Here is a 20,948-nt window from a genome sequence, read left to right as displayed (position 1 = left end):
AGCCCTTCCTATATAAAGATTATAATATGGACCAAGAAAGCAGTAACTATACCTCTCCGAAGATGATACAACCTTAAAACACCAAAAACTTGTAAATCCCCAGAACTGTCTCTAAAAACAGCAGCACAAAAAAAGCCTGAAGCTTAAGACAGTGGCTCCCCTCCCCAAGATGAGCAATGCCCAACTCTTTAGGATAAAAACAGTATGAAGAAAATGTGAAATATATCATTGGAAAAACAACCAACCTAGAAAATAGATAAAGGAAAGATAATTTAATATTTATTGGACAACCTGAAAACCATGATCAAAGAAAGCACCTAGACATCATATTTCAAGAAAATATCAAGGAAAACAATCTCAGTGTCTTAGATTTAGAGGGTAAAATAGTAATTAGAAGAATTCACCTAACACCTCCTAAAAGATATCCCAAAATGAAAACTCCCAGGAATATTATAGCCAAATTCCAGAGTTCCTAGGTCAAGGAGAAAATACTTCAAGCAGCCAGAAAGAAAGAATTCAAATATCATGGAACCACAGTCAGGATCATACAAGATTTAACAGTTTCCACCCTAAAGGAGCAGAGAGCTTGGAAGAAGATATTCTAGAAAGCAAAGGAGTTAGGATTATAACCAAGAATAACATACCCAGCAAAAGTGAATATAATCCTTCAAGGGGAAGATAGATATTTAATGAAATAGAGGACTTTTAAAGCATTTCTGATAAAAAGACTATAGTTGAGTAGAAAATTTGACATTCAAACAGAAGACTCAAAAGAACCATAAAAAGGTAAACATAAAATAATAATCATAAGGGACTTAATGATGTTAAGCTGTTTACATTCCTTTATGGATCTTTATTATTACTCTTTTATGTTTTCCTTTTCATGCTTCAAAGAGGGAATACATACACACACACACACACACACACACACATATATATATATATATACACACACATATGCTAAATTGTGTATAGAAATATAACTTACCCAATAGAGAAATAGAAGGGGAAGGGATAAGGTGGGGGGAGGGGATAATAAAAGTTAAGACAGAGTAAGGGTGGCAGTAGTTGGAAGGAAAATACATTTTTGAGGAGGGATAGGATAAAGAGAGAAGAAACAAAAGAAAATGGAATGGAGGCAAATACACAGTTATAATCATTACTGTGAATATGAATGGGATAAGCTTACCCATAAAAAAGAAGCAGAAAGCAGAATGGATTAGGAACTAGAACCCACTTGAAATAGAAACACACAGAAAGAGTTAAAATAAAGGACTGGAACATAATCAATTATGCTTCCACTGAAGGAAGAAAAAAAAAGCAGGGTAGCAATCATGATCTCAGACAAAGAAAAAGCAAAAATAGACCTAATTAAAAGGTACAAAGAAGGAAACTACATTTTGCTAAAAGGTGCCATAGAATATAAAATAATATCACAACAAATTTACAGCAAGTTTCTCTGATGAAGGCTTTGTTCCTCAAATATAAACTGAGTATAGAACTGAGTTAAATTTATAAAAATGAGAGCCATTCCCAAATGGTCAAAGATATCAAGTAGAAGTTTTCAAATGAAGAAATCAAACCTCTCTATAATCATATAAAATGCTCAAAATCACAATTGATTAGAGAAAGGCAAATTAAAACAACTATGATGTACTATGTTATACCTTAAATGAAAAATACTGGAATGGGATGAAGGGGAAATAGGTAAAGTAAGGAATTGTTGGAGTAGTAGAGTAGTGAACTGGTCCCACCATTCTAGAGAACAATTTGCAAGTAGTCTCAAAATCGCTATGAAACTGTGCATATCATTTGACCCCAACAATTCCACTACTAGACCCACATCTCAAAAACATCAGAATAAAAGGAAAAGGATCTATATATACAATATTTATAAGAGCTCTTTTTGAGGTGGCAAAGAATTGGACATTGAAGGGATGTTTTCAATTAAAGAATGGGTGAACAAGTTGCAGCAAGAGGTTGCGATGAAGTACTACTGTGCTACGGGAAATGATTAAGCAGGTAATTTCAGAAGAAAAAAAAACAACATGACAACATCTATATGAATTGATGAAAAGTGAAGTGGGAAGAACTGGGAGATCATTGTGCACAGTAATAATAATGTTATAATGATGATCAGCTATGAAAGGCTTGGCTACTCTGATCAATACAATGATCCAAGCAATTCCAAAGGACTCAGGATGAAAAAATGTCATCCACCTCCAGAGATAAAACTCATGAACTCTGAGTACAGATTGAAATAGAATTCTCACTTAATTTTTCTTGTTCTTTTTTGAAACATGGCTATTATGGAAATATATTTTGCTTGATTTCATACGTATAATTGATATCACATTGTTTGCCTTCTCAGTGGATTGGGGAAGATGTGGAAGGGAGATAATTTGCAACTCAATTAAAAAAATAACATTAAAAATAAATTAAAAATAAATAAAAATAAAACACAGTCCCCAAATTGGGAAAAAAAACCCAAAACACTGCAAAGTATTTAACATACATTCTCTTGGCTGATTTTCACAACAACCCTGTGATGCAGGTGCTATTGTTAACTTCATTTCACAAATGAGGAAACTAAGGCTGAGAGAGATTAAATAACTTACCCAGCCTCACACAGTTAGCAAGTGTTTCAATAGAGGATTCAAAATCAGGTCTTCCTGATTCCAAGGAGAGAGTTCTATCCCCATTTCTCTAGGCAATATTATTGCCAGAAGCTCCAAATCCTTCTGGGAGTGCAGGTGTTGTTTTGTTTACTTTGTCTTTTAAGTTTTTCCAATCTACTACTGGAGGAGACATAAGTATATCCTCCTGCCCTCAAGAAGCACACCAGATCATTAAGGCCACAAAATGAACACACTGAAACAATTAGAGAAAAATTAAGTGCTAAACTGTGTAGCAGTAAGTATAATAGGAGTTAGTTCCTTCGAGTCCTTCCTCAGAGCCCAGAGTCACACAAAGCTGCTTGTCTGAGGGGTCTTTTTCAAGGTGTCCCTGTGTTCTCCCAGATTTCCTTTGGACCCCCGCTGGCTCCACCTCAGCTGGCGAGGCTTTTCAATTTTAGAATTTGCTGTTCAGAGCTTGGCAGGCACCAGACTGCTACCATTCTAGGCCTTTCCCGCTGGAGGGAACCTTGCTGTACAAGAGTATGATTGGAAAGAGAGTCTGCCATCAACAGTTAGAATTCTACATCTGCCTTTGAAAGTAGTTTCTGCTTTACAACTTCCACAGCTAATGTACAAAGGCAAAGTGCCACAGGGTTTGCTCACTCCAAATAAAATTGCAGTGTGATATACTGGAAAGAGTATTAAATTTGGAAGCAAAAACTATAGGATCATATTCCAGGTCCTTTATCCATATGGCCTTGGGCAACTCTCCCCACTTCTTTAGGCCTCAGTTTCCTCATCTCCTTGGACTAGATGACTTCTAATGAATGTCACTTTTAGCTCCAAAATCTATAATTTTATTTATTGAATTCCTAATGGATGCCAGTGAGGCCAGACCACACAAACCATGAAATTCTAGAATGCAAGGCAAGCTACTTTTTACTCTAGAGCTGGTCTCATCATCCAAAGGCAAATGTTTTTAGAGTGCCACTGGCATGAGGCAAGATATGGCAGACCAGCAGAAAAGGACACATCACTTCCCTGCATTCTTTCCTAGTCTGGCAGGAAAGAGTTATTTATCTGGATAGATAAAGATATGGACTCTCATGTCATCAGTTTACAGGGGAACAAACCTGATACTTCCAACAACCCCCCTCCCTCAAGAGACTATGCTCCCTCCCCCCAGTAGAACTGGCGAGGACTAGTCATTTGTGTCTTTGTATCCCCAGCACCTAATAAAGTATAGCTGATGTGTAATTATTTTCTGATGATGAATTTGAGGGTGGGAATTTTGGTGGGACAAATATAATCATTGGGTGTTTCTTCTGCTGAGTTCCCTAAACCAAGTGACTGATACAGCCTTTTCTAGTCCTCCATCCATCTCTAGGTGCAATGAGGATGATTGTATTGAACATGTAGGATTGAAAAAGAGTGAGGAGTAATTGGGGGAATGAATAGTCTCCATTTGGTAAGCCAGCATTGAAACCAGTGGGTGAAAATTGCAGAATTTTCCTCATTTAAGGGAAAGAAAAGAAACATTTAATTTTACAACATTTAGACCTCTCCCAAATTGGAATGGGATACCTCTGAAAGTAATTCATTTCCCATCACTGGGCATAAGGAGCAGTGAAGTTGGAAAACCACTTTGCAGAGATATTGTTGTCTCCTTTGTTGGTAGGGAGTGTACAAGATGGCCCCAGAGGTCCTTTCCAGTTCCAAAAGTCTATAATTCTGAGAATAGCTGCCCCTGAGGAAGAAATAAGGCAGCTGGGTGGTACAGCAGATAGAGCATTAGCCTTGAAGTCAAGAAGACTCATCTTCCTGAGTTCAAATCTGGCCTCAGACACTTAATCCTGTTTGCCTCAGTTTCCTCACCTGTAAAATGAGTTGGGGAAGGGAATAGAAAATCATCCCAATATCTTTGTCAAGAAAACCCCAAATGGGGTCACAAAGTCAGACATGACTGAAACAACTGAACAACAAAACAACAACAACAAAAGTAAACAATGGAGAAGTGTTTGAGGCAGAGGAATGGAAAAGCCATCCTCATAATGGAGGGGATTAAAGAGGAATAATTTTTTTTCAGATTGGGGAAGACATAGGAAGGCCATGGTGGAATTTCACCCCTGAGAAGAGGTTGGGGTGGGGAGAGGGGAGAGAAGAGAAGGTGGATATGCAGAACTAACAGCAGCCTTTTCAGTCTCCCTTTTGGCTCTCCCCTTTCTACAAGAAAATTAAATCCTGCTGTAATCATATTCATTGTATCAATTTACATATACATCATGTTTTATAGGATCCCTTGAGTGAGGTAATTAATACGCTATGTTCTTCAATTATGTGTTCCATTCTTCTCTTCCTGTTGGCATTCTTACACAAAGCACCTTCCCCTTGGCTGGAAGCCTTTCCCTACTTACTCCTGGGTGTGTGGAGGATGGATTTGTGTGGTCCCCAACTGCTGTCAATGGCATCCTGTCTGCCAAAATCTGCACCCCTACACACATACAAACACACACACAATCTTTTTTAATTGGAAAAAAATCCAGCATTATAGCATTCCCAGTCTCCTCCCCCCACCCTTGTCCTCCCACTCCCCTGCCCACCCCAAGAAGGGAAAAGGATGTTATGGGTGCTAGGTGAGCAGAGGACAGTGGGATTGGAAGCATTTAAGAACAGGCAAAGCTTTACACAACCTGGCAAACAGCAAGGGCTTTTCCTGCGTTGATTTAACTTACAATATATTTCAGTGTCTTTGCTCCTCTGGTGAAGAGTGAGCGGTGTGAGGCAGGCGGCCAAAATAATGTTTTAGCCGGCTAGAAGATCCCGGGACTTATTTTCCAAAGTTTCCTTTACCTTAAAAATCAATCAATAACAGCAGCAACAACAATAATAAAATCCACTAGGTCCTGCAGTGTGTGAAGCCAGGCACAAAGGCAGAGAAGGAAGGCTGGGGCGGAGGGGTCTGGCCTCCCCCTTTTCAGCCAGCCTTCTGATGTCTGGGTGAGATACAGTGCTCAAAGTTCATTCACCATCCTAGAAGGAGAATTCCCAGGCTTGGGCAACAAGAAGTAGTGAGTGGAGAGAGAGGCTGCTAAATTGGGAATCCCAAGATTTAGAGCTCAGATCCTGAGTTTGCCATTTGCTATCCTCTAACAAATCAATTAATTTTTTCAGGGCCTCAGTGTCTTCTTCATTTGCCAAATTAGAAGGTTGGGTTTAAAGATTTTTTAGTGACCTTTGAAGTTCTAGATATATGGTCCTAAATTTAGAAAAAGCTCCAGGGCTTGGGAGTAAACCACCAAAGCAGAGGAGGCAACATTTCTTGGACCCTTCTGCCTGCCTTCTCAAAACCCATGGGTAGTTCATTCCCCAGCCTTTTTACTTCTAATTAATTAACCAAGTCAACTCATGCACCTAAATACATGCAGCAGTTACATGGAGGGAATGAGGGAAATGCTTACTCGTTTGAGCAATATTTCTTTATAAATTCCCGAATTTCACCTCCCAAAATCTTGCACTGAATTTTATCAGTTTATAAATTTGCACTACAACTTGACACTGGGGGAGAGAGAAGGTGGGGGGAGGGGGAGGGGTGAGCTGGGAATCCAACCTAGGGGTGTTTTCCTCATAGACACTGAAAAATAAAGACCATTAGCAAAAAAAAAAAAAAAAAGTATAATTAAATTAAAATGCTAGCTTGCCAAGAAGCTCGGCAAATGGGAAATATATCAAACTGTGATAATACAAATGGGCTATTTCTCAAGGTGTGAGAACGTCAATGGGATAAACTCAGATAATTTGCCCACTCTATGCCTCGGGAAGGTAGAGGCCTGGCTTAAAAATAAATTAGCCAGAGAACACATGTACACATAACAACACGTTATTTGTACAATTGTTAACTGTATTAGCTCAACCACAGTTGGAGTCTTACAAACTAAGGGGAAAAAAAAATCACCTTTTGAAACATTCTGCTTTTTGATAAAGGCACCACCCACCCATCTCAAGGTCCCTACAAAAATACTGTCTTGATTTTTTTCATTTTATTAGCCACAGGATGCACTTTCCCAGGTCCATTCCTACTGATTTATTTTGAAAGCACATTTGCCAGTTAAGTTTAACACACCCGCTTAACGATGGGCCCCAGCATTCTTTTTTCAAAACAATCTCATAATGGTTCCATAGTTCTTGGTAGAATATTGAAAATTACTTTTGGCATGCAAGTTCATTTTGTTAATTCCTCTTTTAGTGCGCAAATAACCTTTGAAAACCGGCCTCAAGGTGTTTATGTGTCAGGACAGTATCAAAAATTATTCAATGGCCAAGTCACATGTCAACACTTCAGAGCCCAAATCTTGGGGCTCACCCATTTTCGCGGCTTTGCTGCCCCCTAGTGTAGAAAATACTGAAGAACATGCCTCGCTTGTTGAGCATCCAGCAGCAATGTCACATAACATAAAGACACAGAAAACACTAATTCCTGGTCCTTCTAGTTTTTTTTTTGTTTTTGTTTTTTAGTGAGGCAATTGGGGTTAAGCGACCTGCCCAGGGTCACACAGCTATTAAGTGTTAAGTGTCTGAGGCCGGATTTGAACTCAGGTACTCCTGAATCCAGGGCTGGTGCTTTATCCACTGCGCCACCTAGCCACCCTCCTTCTAGTTTTAAAAGTGGTAAAATATACACAACAAGAAAACAGGAAAAGTCCCAAGTGAATTATCTCAAGGGATAAGTAAATGGAGAGAAGGTTATTAAATGTTTACCTAGTGTAAATACCCTTTTAAAAACAAAACACCTGTATAGATAGGAAGATATCCAAAGATAAAAAGCAATGTCCCTTTGGTTCAGGCAAATATGTCATTGCATTTTAATATCCCTTCATCATGATTTGGAGTGTATTAAAAATGGAAAGGATTTAAGTAAACTGTAATGTGGCACAAAGAAAGGGAGTCTGTCTCCCTACAGTATTTAAGGCACAGATTACATAGGACTTAGGACCAGGAAGGAATTTCTATATCCCTTATTCCACCTCCTTTTATAGATATGGAAAAGTGAGGCCCAGAAAGAATATGCATTCCCAAGGTCATATAAAGAGTTAATGGTAGTCAGTGGTTAAAGTTTTTTGACCACATATCCAATGATTTAGCTATATGCCATTCCAATTGAATGTAAGGTCTCTGAGGTCAGGGTCTCTTTAATTTTTTATTTATTTTTACAATTTTTGTGGCAACATGCAGTGGGACAGAAATATTGAGGTTTTGAATGGAAATAGCAAGCAAATCTTTACCTTGATGTATGAATAGAAAGAAAGGTAAGAGGCAGGAAACCATTTGGCTTATTAAGTATGACTATAAGCATTAGGGGTGGTGGTTTTCATTATTTTATGTTTAACACAATGACTGACACATAGTAGGTGCTTTTTGAATTGAAATGCACACTACACTGCCTCCTTTTAACCTCCCCTAGAACTCAGTAAAGTCTGTCTTTAATTCTGACTAACACCCCTTTCTTTGTCTTTTCTCCTACTTTTGGTCTTGATCCTGTCTTTTTAAAAATACCTTACTTCCCTATATAATAGGACACTAACTCTTTAGTATGCATTATGTTAACCCCATTAATTTTCCTAGAACTGTCAGGCAGACATTTCACAACATAATCAAGGGAAAAGAGACCAAGGAAAACAATTTCTATGGTGAAATTTTGGACATTAAAAGGCTGGAATTCAATAGATAATTGTACGAAGATTTTCTCAGGGTTTCTTCCAATGTAACCAATAGTAATAGATAACATGTATAACATAGATATAGATACATATGTATATACAAATAATGGAGAGAGAGTGTTTTAATATTTGCAAATTACATATATGTTCTAATTTTTTCTATACAATAACCCTGTGCAGTAAGTAATTATAGGTAACATTATCCCTATATCATAAATGAGGAAACTGCAGTTCAGAAAGGAAGCTTATTTGCCTAACTAGTAAGTCCTCAGGCACTTGACACCTACTAGCTTTGTGACCCTGGGCAAGTCACCTGACCCTTGGTTGCCTTTCAAAAGAAAAGAAAAAAAGAAAAAAAGAGTAAGTACTAGGGTTTGAGCCAAGGACTCTTTTGATTTCAAATCTGCATTTTCCCCCACTAGACCAAGCCCATTGTCAGGCCTATGTTTCTCTTAAAGCCAACTCTGGCTTGGCTCTTCAACAACCTCAGACCTTTCTTTTTGACAATTCACCCATTTCTTAAGATGGCTATGTGGAGCAAACGATCAATGTAGCAAACAGAGGGACAACATGTAAATGGAAACTATGTTTGGAAAAAAGACAGTCCTAAAACTTTGCCTGATGACTGGGAAGAGGGTAGGATGAGGATGGAAAAGTAAGCAGGTGTCTTTGCAGGCTAATAGTATGTATGCATATGAGCTTCAGGGGTAGTGGTTTTTAATTTTTAGTTTAATTACCAGTCAGTGGTACCACCTGCCTCTCACCTTCCTGTTCGCTCCCTGAATCACTGTCTATCCATCTGCCCCACCCCAGACTGCCCTAAAACCTGTACCTTAGAGATAGTCCTAGCTATAAAGAATAAAAGGAAAACTATTTGAAAGATTGACCTTAGAAGAAAAAAATAGTATTTCCTGCTTTATCATATGAGCACTTTTTAGAATGAGTCTGTTTTAGTCAACTTTATTTACATAGGATTGACTGGCACTATGGGATAAGATTCCTAGTATATCTAAAGCCATGTAGAGAAACCAAAGCAGTCTCTAATGCCCAGAATGTTCTCCCTCATTTCCTAGACCTCTTGGAATCACTAACATTTATAATACTCAGCCCAAGTATTCCTTCCTCTGTGAGTCTTTTCCTGATTTTTCTAATTGTTACTACATCCTCCATAACCATAATTTTCCCATTTCTGAAACAAAAGGGGTTATAAGTGATCTCTAGAATTCCTTAAGATGAAGTAGCCTGTGGTTCAGAAAGGAGAAATGACTTATTTATCTACTTGGCTAGTTTTAGGGAGAACCTTGTCTAAAGTGCAGTTCTCTTGAGTCAGAGAATCCAGTGTTCCTTTCACATCATCACATCTATCTATCTATCTATCTATCTATCTATCTATCTATCTATCTATCTATCTATCTATCTATCCATCCATCCATATATCATGAAGCATCCTTACTTACATTTTAAACTGTATATTTTTAAAATCAAAATCATTTCTTTCAAACCCACATAAATGTTTCATGTGGCAGATTGAGATAGATTCAATTTTTGTATTTTATTTTTGTTATGACAATGTCACATTTCAAGATTGCAAACTGGCTTTCTCACAATATCTCTGAGAAAAATCTGCCTAACTCATGCAAGTTGAGAAATGCTCTGCACTTTATAGTCTCAGAAAATTACCTGAGATATAAGGGACTTTACTTGCTCAGGGGCGAATGGCCAGTACTACATGTCTCAGAGACAGGACTTGAACCCAGTTCTAACTCCAAAACCAGCCATCTATTTACCATTCCATGCCATCTCTATAAGAATCATCATTCCCATTTTATAGATGGGGTAACTGGGGTTTAGAAAATTTCAGGTAACATATAATACACATCAGTGCTAGGTTTGAAACCCATTTTCTAACTAACTCAGAATTCTCTTCATCTACTAAAGCTGCAGGATTTTAATGTGTCCCTAGCTATGTGACTGATAATTGATAATGCCATCCTATTTCTAATCTGACTAGTTAAATGGCAATCCATGTGGCATTGATGAAAAAGCTAAGTTGATATATTTTTATTGGAAAAATTGACCTAAATTTGCCTGAAGCAAAATTTCCCTGTTCTGGGTCTACAGGAATAAAACATTGCATATGATGTCAAATTTTGCATGTGTATAGTGTTTAGATTTGCTGCTTTTTCTCCCTTCTTACTCTTTTGCTTTAAATTTTTTGGTTATTCTTTGTTTTAAGAAGTAGCTCTCTGGGATGGGGAGAGAGAAATGGAAAGAAGGAAATTCACATGATGTAAAAACAAAAGATATCAATAATAATCTATTTCTTAAAAATCCTTTCCTTTCCATGCAAGGCATATGACATGCCAAACAAATTGGGCTGGTAGCACTGTTGCTTTTAACTCTTACCCCCAAAAGCAAAGCAAGAAAGAATAACTGCGGGGGTATGAAAAATAAAGCAAAGTGAGAATCTTGTTGCTGCCCATAGCACTCAAAGAAGGCTGGCATCTTTTTTTTCCACATTCACAACAGCTGGCTCCTGATGGATGGATTCCAGGTGATGACAAGGCCGCTGATGGGCACTGCAGGCCAGCATCCCAGAAACAGCTGTTACTCAGATTGTCTGAAAAGGGAATTTCAATAACATTCGCCCACAGGGCCTACCTTGCCAGTCAGCTTTTGCAGGGTGGAAATACAGAGAGTACATGGGAATCCCATTGAGTGGGAAGAGGGTGAATAAGAGGAGAGACAAACAGTGACCGGACTGGAGAAAAGCTCCAAAGATTTAGAAGTGGGAGAGAAGATCACAGAGACCATTCCCCTCATTTTTTCGGCTGGGGAAACTGAAACTTGCCCAAATTGAAACTGACATTAAATTGCAGAGGCAGGATTCATAATCACGTCCTTTGATTCCAAATGTCATTCTCCTTATATGGTACCTTTCTTCCTCTTTTCCCTCTTTGGAAATATTATATATTTATATGTGATAATAATAAAGCAAAACTCACACAGTCTTGGAGTGTGGAGAGACCTGGGTTCAAATAGCACCTCTGGAATGACTGACAATGTTATTGAAACTCCTTGAGCCTATTTCCTCATCCATTAATAACTGTGCTTCTTATATCACAGACTTGTTGTGAGGATCAATGTGTGTAAAGTATTTTGCAAACCTTAAAGCCCCATCAAAACAGCAGTTTTTTAAAAAATAGTTAATATTAGGGCCTCATAAAAATCATGAAATAAAATGATATTGAATGAGAAACTACTTGAAATTCTGCAGACTTCAGATAGTATTTGATAATCTCAGAACACACATGCACACACACACACACACACTCACACACACACACACACACATACATACGCAAATTATATGGGAATCTGCACTGAAGTGTTTAAACCAGTAAGAATGGAACATTTTCTGTTGGTCAAACTTGAGGTCATTGTCTGTTCAACATGAACTTGATGATCTATCCAAGCAGAACTGGTTCCCTTGGCTCCAAAGCCTACTTCAGTCTCTTCTTAGAGGCAACTGATGGTACAGAGGACAGAGTGCTGGCCCTGGATTAAGGAAGACCTGATCAAATCCAGCTTCCTGGGATGTGGCCCTGGGCAAGTCCCTGCACCTCTGTGTGCCTTGGTTTCTCCAACTGCAAAACGGGGATAATAATAGCAGCTACCTCATAGAGTGGTTATCAGAATCAAATGAGATAATATCTATAAAAGGGCTTAGCATAGTATCTGGTGCATAAAAGATTTTTTTTTTTTTTGGTGGGGTGAGGGTTGAGTGACTTGCCCAAGGTCACACAACTAGTAAGCGTTAAGCGTCTGAGGCTGGATTTGAACTCAGGTCCTCCTGAATCCAGGGCCGGTGCTTTATCCACTGTGCCCTCCCCTCACCCTTCAGCTCAACCACCCCCACTCCAAAACAGAAGACAATATTTCTTGCTAAGAAAAGAAGACCAATCTCTCAGCCCTTTAGAAAGATGGTACCGTCAAATGGAAAGAGCATCTGCCTCAGATCCTTGCTGTGATTGCCCTGTGACCCTGAGCAAGTTGCCTCACCTCTCTGTGCCTCAGCTTCCGCGCATATTAAAAGAAGGTTTTGTATTAAATAATCTCTAAGGGCTTTTCCATCATAAACATTTTGATGAGTCTGTGGGAGCTCCCTACCATTGGAATTCCTAACCATTTGGTATGGGAAGAAAAAAAAAAACATGTTTTGATTTGATTTCCTCCAAAGTGTGTGTGTGTGTGTGTGTGTGTGTGTGTGTGTGTGTGAAGGAAGAAAGGAATAATGTTTCTAAATATACTCCTGTCCCCTGTGGGTGTTGGGGAAACAAGATAAATCTTCAAAATTTAGTGTTTGATTCTGTTTGCTAGTTGGGGACCCTAGTTTTCAATAAAGCAGCATTTTTCCAGTAGGTTCTTACCTACCACCTCCATGTAGTATAGAAAAAAATCCCAACTAAGTCCTTTCTCGATGGCATCCACACAGGAAGTCCCTGGACACCAGCAATTCAAACCAATATTGTAAATTCTGCTGGTGTCAAACTTTGAGTCATTTGCCCCTTAAAAAAAATTATATGTGTGTGTGTGCATGCATTAAATACTTGAAATGGAAGCTTTAACAAATCTTTGTGACACATGGAATGAGGAAACAGTATCAAGGGATGAATGTCATATAACAAGGTGATTCTCAGGGCTGCCTGGGCTTCAGAGAAGAACACACCCTGGGAGAGTTGGGCCCCAGGATGCCAGGTGTTCTGGGAGATGTCCCATACTTGTGCAAATAAGGAGGATAAGGAGGCAGTGAGAGCATCAGTCAGTCCTAGGGAAATATGGATCCCCATCCACCTGGATGTCAAAGGGATTAGCTAATTAGGCAAGCAGCCCCCTGTGCCCAAGAGAACATGTGGCACTGGGCCGTGGGAAAACCTTCAGTGACATTCAATTGCACTTGGCAGAGATCCACAGGGCTATTCAGGTGCCACTTATCTGGGCCCCTGCCAAGCCCTGATGTGATGCAGGAGCCATTGAACATGAATTAATGTCTCTTCCCATGGAAATCAGGAGAGGCCCAACTAGGGCAGGTAGGAGAAGAAATGAGGGTGGACAGAGGGAGGGAGTGGGGAAAATAAACCTCTTTTTCTCCCATATTTATCATCAATTGGAATCACCATTGAAGGCTTTTAAATAAGTTCCAGATATAACTATTTGCTACCCAAGCTTAGTGTGCCTCTCCTTGGTCCCAAGGACAAAGGTATTGATAAATACTGCCACAAACTCCTGTGGAAAAGCCCAGCTTTATAGAGAAGGGACACAGAGATTTTCACCAAAGATTTCTACTTTCTAGAGTCCATTTCGGTTTTACATGCTCAGGGAAAAGAGGCCAATTCCCAGGACCCATCTTGGTTAAGTAAAATTTTCTTAGCCAAACCTCAATAAATTCAACTTGCCTGACATTTCTCCCATCAGAGAGCCATCTTGAAAGCTAGTTTTCCTTAAAGTGTTAGTAGCTAACAATAACTTTTTTGTATAAATCCTATGTAGGGTATTTGTCTGTTATTTCAGGCCTTATAATCTATGAATCAAAAAGTGGGAATGAAGGAAGAAAGGAAGGGAGGGATGAAAGGAAAGAGGAAGGAAGGAAGAAAAGAAGGAAGGAAGGAAGGAAGGAAGGAAGGAAGGAAGGAAGGAAGGAAGGAAGGAAGGAAGGAAGGAAGGAAGGAAGGAAGGAAGGAAGGAAGGAAGGAAGGAAGGAAGGAGGGAAGGAGGGAAGGAGGGAAGGAGGGAAGGAGGGAAGGAGGGAAGGAGGGAAGGAGGGAAGGAGGGAAGGAGGGAAGGAGGAGGATAGCTGACACCTAGTAAAGAGCAATGGATTTGGCATCACCAGACGTTCAAGTCCTGTGAGTTCTGGGAAGTAACTTAATCTCTTTAAAATTTAGGTTTTTTAATCTGTAAAAGGAAAAAGTCAGATCACTCCAAATCTTAAGAATGCTATTCTAGGGGACAGCTAAGTGGCGCAGTGGATAAGGCAGTGGCCCTGGATTCAGGAGGACCTGAGTTCAAATCTTACCTCAGACACTTGACACTTATTAGCTGTGTGACCCTGGGCAAGTCACCCTTATTGCCCTGCCCCCCCCCAAAAGAAAGAATGCTATTCTGGAAATCACAACATCCACCCACCTTTGGGTAAGGAGATGGTTTGAAACAACCTCTCCTTTAGGGCAAAGCCAAAGTCCAAATAATGATGTGTGCCTCAGGACCAAAAAAGGAGGTGCCTCATAGTTGATTCTTTATGAATCTAAATATCTGATGAAAATCCACAATTTTAGTCTCATCTGAATGATTCTAGTCATGCCTGACTCATTACACATCTTCCTGAAGACCTCTGATAAAAGGAATACCCAGGTATCCCTGGTCCTACAATATTGATAGGTGCAGAACCAGCTTCCTCTGGATAGGATTTGAGGGGATCTGAGGGATTCCTCTGCTCAGAAGCTCCCCTGCACCCAATGGACCTGCTACCACAATAGAAACCCAGTCATTAATTTAGTCCTTTATATTAAAGCAGTTAATACTGAGTCAGGAACTTTTAAGCCACACGGGGCCCTTTCACATATATTCTGACATTATTATATTTTAGATATTTATACTGGATTCTTCAGAGAACATTATAGTGTACATTTCAGAGAATTTTGAAGAGACAATGTGGCAGTGTGTATAAAGAGCATGGCAGGAAATCCTGGGTGGCCCCCTCCTTCATCAGTGCATTCATCTAGCATCAGACTGGGACTGGTCACCTCTAAGGTCTCTCCATGATCTACCATTCTATGTCTTTTGCTAAATGATGGTAGCAAATGTGGCTGCAGAGCCAGGGGTTAAGGTACCAGGGAGACCCTTGTGAAATGCCAAGTGCTCATAAGGAAGGTCAATGCATTCATTTCTAACCACCTTTTAACACCTTCTTGCAACTTGATCAGATTAACTAGCTGCCATCTAGTAGAGTTCTGAGGGAATGGGACGTCGCCAGGGAATAAATCTTCAAAGGGCTTTGGAGAAAGGATAGAAAGGGACAGAGCTCTGATAAAGACCAGCTGGGAGGGATCCAGGAGAGCCAAGTTAGAGCACAGTCAAGCTAGTCCTCTGGGGCTGGGTGCTACACACACACACACAAAAGGACAATGGAGCCTATAGAGACAAGCTTCATCTACTTCCTGATTTTGCCAGGAGCCAGCCCTGCACTTGCCTGAAAAGAAATGTTCCCTTCAGTTTAACATGGGTAGGCTTATGTAAGACACAGGTAAGTTCTCCATTACTGTCGGCAGCCCTGGGACATTAATATTTGATGTGCTTCTCATCATCTCTGTTTGTGTCATTTGTCAATGCCCAACAGGTCTTCTGCTGGCTAGGCATGAAAACTATTTTCAAAATATGTCATTGTCAGCCCTTGGCACACTCATTACTTACTAAGATAAGGGGCCGGATGAGCGGAGCAGTAGGTGGCTTGCTTACTTAAACACACTGGACTAAATCGTGAATATTTTCATTTGCACACTTTTTTTGCCTTTGTTAAATGCCCAGAAAAGCACCCAGACACCATCTTCCTGAGAACAAGGACCAGAGAAAGAGACAACTGTAAATAACACCATACGAGTTATCATGGCTCTAAGTAAAGGACTTTCTTAAAACAGGCGAAACCACGAAGTGGGCAGAGCTCGTCTTCATTACCTCCAACTCCGTATTATGTCTGTGCTTTAGGGATCCCTTTCTCTAAACCCCTACCATCCTTATGCTGTCTCCATCCTTCCCCAGTCCAAATCTGCTGTCAGAGAAGAATGGGATGAACCTACTCAAACCTAGAAGGAAGTTACTAGTAAGAGGTAAAAGATGATCACAGGAAGGCAGGTTTGCATTTTAACAAGGAAGGATCCCTGCTGGTCTTTAGCCAAAGCAATGAAGCTCAAATGATGATATTTAGGCCATATGGAGTTGGGGTTGGTGATAAATAATAGAGGAGAGGTCCATCCTGACTCCAAAATTCCATATCTATAATTGTGCATGTGTTTCTCGGTGTGTGGGGCACATAGCTGGTGCAATGGATAGTATACAGGGTCTAGAGCCAGGAAGACCTGAGTTCAAATCTGGCCTTAGACACTTACTAGCTATGTGACCCTGGGCAAGTAATTTTACCTCTGTTTTCCTTAATCTACTAGAGAAGGAAATAGCAAACCACCCCAGTATTTTTTCCCCCCCAGGGCAAAGAGAGTTAAGTGACTTGCCCAGGGTCACACAGCTAGTAAGTGTCAAGTGTCTGAAGCTGGATTTGAACCCAGTTCCTCCTGAATCCAGGGTCAGTGCCTTATTCACTGTGCCACTTAGCTGCCCCACACACTCCATTATATTTACCAAAAAAACTTCATAAGGGTTAACAAAGAGTCAGACACAACTGAACAACAATCAAAGTTTTCTTGGTGTGTATATGGATAAGTCTGTGTGTGTGTGTGTGTGTGTGTGTGTGTGTGTGTGTGAGAGAGAGAGAGAGAGAGAGAGAGAGAGAGAAGAAGAAGAAGAAGAAGAAGAAGAAGAAGAAGAAGAAGAAGAAGAAGAAGAAGAAGAAGAAGAAGAAGAAGAAGAAGAAGAAGAAGAAGAAGAAGAAGAAGAAGAAACATACTGATTGGGAGTTAGCAGACCTAAATACAAGTCCTGATTCTTCTCCTAATTAGCTCCATGATCCTGGAACATCACAACACTCCTGGGCTTAGGCTTTTTTTATTTATAAAATAAAAAGGATTGGATTAGATTATCTCTGAGGATATGTCTACCTCTATAATTTTAGGAATCTAGATTACTCCCCCAGGTGATGATAGTGCATGTTCCCAGTGGATGGAATCCCACTTTTTTTTCCCTTAGGGGATGATAGGATCACAGAACTTTAGAATTGGCAGGGATCTTGGTTGCTACATAGTTCAGAAGCCTTGCTTTCTAAGTGAGTAAGGCCAGAAAAGGAGAGTGGCTTGCCCTGATTCACTGTTTGTGAGCAGGGGAAGCCTAACTAGGTCTTCTGATTATTCTCTCCTATACCTTGCAACAGCATGGGGAGGGAAAGCACAATTTCCTGAGACAGTGAAAACTGCTCAAAAGACAAGTCTCTTGGGGATGCACACAGAGGGCTTTGGGACAAAAATACTATTGCTTTTCTATTGCTGCTGCCGCTGCTGCTATTACTAACAACAACAACAACAATAATCATTTGTAAAGCATCTTAATAAGAACCCAAGTAGCAGCTAGGCAGATAAAGCACTGGCCTTATATTCAGGAGGACCTGAGTTCAAATCTGGCCTCAGACACTTGACACTTACTACCTGTGTGACCCTGGGCAAGTCACTTAACCCTCATTGTCATGCAAAAAAAAATAAGAACCCAAACAACATTAACAGAAACATAGGTCCCATCACCCTAAAAAAATTACAGGAAGATTATTAATTCTTCTTCACAGGAAAGAAAGAAGAAAAACGATAGAAATGCTTAGTGTATGATAAAAAAAAAACTTTTTAAAAACCTATAGAAATACTTTTGGTACAAGCAGACATCACTTCATCAATTAACAGTCAAGCTTGACTATGTTTAGATACTATTAGATTTGCTTAATGTAAACAAAAATATTTTACATCTCAATAAATGCTATGAAAGGGCTAAGATCCAAGAGAAGAATCAAACAACCTTCCATGGGCCAGACCCCAGCCAATAATATGTCAACTAAGGAGTATTGAACAAAAGGCTGAATCATGCAGGCGTTTATGATAGCAATTCACTAGCAGGTCATTGCCACCAGAAATTACAGAAGAGTTATTCTCGAGGAGCTCATAATGTGTTACTGCAGGAAGGGAAAATAAAGCACTTAATTGAATACCTAGCAAGATGTTATCTGGTGATAGGGGTACATTCTCCATGCTACAAATATGGACTTCAAAACTGGTAAATTCAATCAATAAAATTATAGTGACATGAGACCAATATTATATACTAAAGTGTTACCCCCAATCACCTAGATGTAATATTGATGAAGAAAACATGGAAAAATACTTTTAAGAGAATCATCAAACCAAATGCTTATAATTTCCAAGTTTCATTGGGAGAAATAAAAAGGCCCCCAGAACAAAAAGAAAGGAAGGAAGGAAGGAAGGAAGGAAGGAAGGAAGGAAGGAAGGAAGGAAGGAAGGAAGGAAGGAAGGAAGGAAGGAAGGAAGGAAGGAAGGAAGGAAGGAAGGAAACCTATCAGAGAAGTTCAATATCACAAAGGAACAGAAAAAGGTAGATATCTTCCTTATGACTCTCTAGTATGCTGGAGCTTTATTGAGGATGCTTTCAGTGAGCCTACAGAAGAGGCACTTATATTTTAATGCTTTTAAGAAACTACAAAGAGTAATTATTTTGTCCATCAGTGCAATTGTCATATCACCACTGAAAGCTGGTAGGATAACAACTTGTCCTTGGACCATTTCTATCTGAAACCCCTTAAAATAGATATCAATAAGATAACAACAGCAGTAATAATAACAGAAACCTATAAGAGAATATCAAAATCATGAAGGATCAGAAAAAAGGTCCATATCTTCCCTGTGACCCTGTTCTAGAGCCATATTTAGGAGCCATATTCAGGATACTTTTAGTGAGCCCACAGGAAGTTAACAAGGAATCATTGAACAACTGGTTGAGTTTGACTGAGAATAAACATGGATTTGATTAGATAAAGAGGAGACATTTGTTGGAGTTACATAAGATCAAGTCAATGTTACCAGAAATTATTGAAAAATCACATTTAAGGATCCTGAAAAATCAATGCAGATTTTGCAAAGGAATAACAGAACTCTTTGAATTTACCACTACAAGTTGAAAAAATTTGCAACTACAAAATACTAGAAAGACATGATGAAATTTTCAAAAGTGTTCATTGACTAACAGACAAAAAGAAGAAAAGCTTAAAAAATTATATACATTAATCTAATTAATTAAAAACAAAATTTAAATAAATCTTAAAAACTTAATTAATTAGAAACAAACCGAAAACAGATCTCTGGATTATAGATAAAAGACCCCAAATATACTTGAGAATTCAGTAGATAAACTACTAAATCAGAAGTGGCATCACAAACAAAGCTGTCTTCCACAATCTCCCCAACATAAAACTGACCCATAAAAATTTAAGAACAAGGATTTAACAAATGTTGTTATATTGAATATTCAAAACCTCCAAACAATATGGGATGAAAAACTCATAAAATATAAAAATCTAGAGGAAGACATCAAAACCATGGAGAAACAGGATGAGGTAAATATCATCTATTAAGGTATTTGTTCTGAATAAGCTTTCAAGGAAGGGCAGCTAGGTAGGTGGTGCAGTGTATAGAGCACTAGCCTTGGATTCAGGAGGACCTGAGTTCAAACTCTGCCTCAGACACTTGATACTTACTAGCTTTGTGACTCTGGGCAAGTCACTTAACCCCAACTGCCTCACCCCCCCCCAAAAAAAAGCTTTCAAAGAAACTACAGAAGATGAGTTTATATTCTATTCTAATTAAATATCCACCTACCCAACAGTCCGTAGGACATTAAACCTAAAATAGCGAAGGTAGGATATTGATTTATCCTGGAATTATTTATATTTGGATGTCATATGACAATGATGATGATGGTGGTGGTGGCGGCGATGATGATGATGATGATGGGAACAGTATTCATATAACATATAATTGTTATTGTCTTGAAAATGTTAGATGAAATGAGAACTTTTAAGTGGGTTGAATTCCACAGTTCTTCTCCCACCCTTGCACCCTTGGACAGTCCCAGTCACAATCCAAATGAGAGCATTGGCTCCTCAGATGAAACTCAAAGAGAAAACTGTGGATGAAGTTGTCATGTCCTTGTCCTTTCCATATGCCAGGAACATCTGAAGCAGTGGAGGATAGGAAGGGAGAGGGTTTGAAGGAAGTACAGGGGAAGAGGTGAGCTTTTCCTTTACAATGATGAATGAGAGCCAGGCTGGCACAATGATGTTCATTGTATCTTGGCTGCTGCAGGGGTTAGATCACATTAACAGAGGGAATGTGCACTTGAGCTGACAGAGAGCGGGTGATTAACACAAGGCATCCATCATGTATTTCAAGGCTACAGCAGTGTGGCATGGGAAGGGGGAACTGACTCCAAGGCATCCTCTTGCCAAAGAAGTGTGATCTTGCACTGCCAGATTGGTCAAAGGCTGAACAACTATTCCTGGCCAGTGGTGGAAAATGGATAATTTTATTTCCATTATATTGTACATATGATAAGAGGAGGCTTGATATATGGCAAAGGGTACTATACTTGGAGTCAGAAGGCCTGACTCCAATATTTACTACTAGTGTGACCAGGGGTAAGTAACTTCAATTCTTTGGACCTTTCTTCATTTGTATTATGACTATAACTATTTATCCAGCATACCTCAAAAGGTTAGGGTCGGGGCAGCTAGGTGGAGTAGTGGATAAAGCACCGGCCCTGGACTCAGGAGTTCCTGAGTTCAAATCCGGCCTCAGACACTTGACACTTACTAGCTGTGTGACCTCAGCAAGTCACTTAA

Source organism: Dromiciops gliroides, chromosome 2, assembly GCF_019393635.1.
Source record: "Dromiciops gliroides isolate mDroGli1 chromosome 2, mDroGli1.pri, whole genome shotgun sequence".
Lineage (NCBI taxonomy): Eukaryota > Metazoa > Chordata > Mammalia > Microbiotheria > Microbiotheriidae > Dromiciops > Dromiciops gliroides.
The sequence above is the reverse complement of the archived record's forward strand: the minus strand, read 5'-3'. Positions refer to the sequence as shown.